Raw genomic sequence first — 1,406 nt, 5'->3', positions numbered from 1 at the left:
TTTTGGGTTGAGATTATTGGGTATTCTGTTGACTTCTTGAATTCCAAGGTCCAGCTCGTTCCTTAGATTTGGGAAATTCTCGTCCACTATTTGCCTGAAAATGCTTTCTAGTCCCTATTTCTTTTTCTCGCCTGCGATAATGCTCTTTATTCTTATGTTTCCTCTCCTGATGGTATCAGCTAGTTCTTGAATTTCTCTTTCATTATTTTTCATTCTTTGGTTTCTCTCTTCTTCATTCTGATTTATTTCTAGATTTCTGTCTTTGATATCACTGATCTTTTCCTCCATTTGGTTGACTCTATTTCCCAAGCTTGCTATTTCATTTTTCAACTCTTGTAGTGTGTTCTTCATCTCTAGAAGTTCTATTTGGTTCCTTTTGAGGGTTTCAGTCTCCTTGCTCTGCTCATCTAGTTGTTTTTTCAATTCCTGAAATTGTTGATTTGAGTTGTTTTGCATCTCATTGAGTTTTTTCAGAAGTGCCATCCTGAATTCTGTCATTTAAGTCACATATTTCTATGTCTGTATGCTTATTTTCTGGAGATTTTTCCCTTTCTTTCTGAGATGCCTTGTCACCTTAGTTGTTTATAGTGTTCAATGAACTATTTCTGCACCTGGGCATTAATGGAAGTGTATTTTGCTATTTTTTTCAGAAAGAAGATTTATTAAATGAGATCTCTCTTTAGCCAGTTGTGAAGAAGGTACTTTTCTTTTGGTTTCCAGTAGGTGATGTCTAAGCCTTTTGGATCCCTATATAAAATCTTAATAACGCTTTTTAATTTTTTTTGTAGATATATATATTTTTAAGGACCTTGTCAGCTTACAATTCCTTATTTTTTTATTTTTTACGCCTATGGCCCCTGGTCTTCCTAGGTGGTCTCCCATCCAAGTACTAACCAGGCCCAACCCTGCTTAGTTTCGGAGATCAGATGGGATCGGGCTTGTTCTGGGTAGCATGGCCATAGTTCTTATAGATATTTAATCATGCTCGCTACCCTCAGTTTCAGTTCCAGTCAGTGTCAGAGACACTCTTGGTAGCATTTGCTCAGATTCCCCTGGGACTTCATGGTGATTGGTCTCAGAGGGTACAAGTGGTGCGGGAGGGGCTCTTTGGGATGTAGGTTCTGTGCTGTGGCTCGGCCTCAGTTTTGCAACCGAGGTTGGCAAAAATCAGCTGTTGTTCCTCAGCTGTCCTGTCCCACTTCTCTGCTTTCTGCCCTGATGACTGGGCCCTGCAGCCACACCTATCCCAGGCAGGAATGTTCAGGGAACTCCATGCATGAACTTGTTGCTCCTCCTGCCCCCGCCCTGCCCACCCCACCTCCTGCAGGGAGCTCCCGTGGCTGCTTGAAGCAGCTTTTATATTACTCCCAGTCCACCGCCCGACACCCAGGGTTCTGACCTGGGGT

The 1,406-nt window shown here is 42.2% G+C and overlaps 1 pseudogene; it reads right to left on the bottom strand.

Moving 5' to 3' along the window:
• Positions 1-845: 845 nt before the first annotated feature.
• On the bottom strand, positions 846-964 carry LOC120598016 (uncharacterized; annotated as a pseudogene).
• Between the last annotated feature and the right edge of the window lie 442 nt (positions 965-1,406).

This window comes from Pteropus medius, unplaced genomic scaffold (assembly GCF_902729225.1).
Source record: "Pteropus medius unplaced genomic scaffold, Ma_sr-lr_union100, whole genome shotgun sequence".
Classification (NCBI taxonomy): Eukaryota; Metazoa; Chordata; class Mammalia; order Chiroptera; family Pteropodidae; genus Pteropus; species Pteropus medius.
Note: the sequence above shows the minus strand (reverse complement) of the source record. Positions and strands in the feature narration are given on the sequence as shown.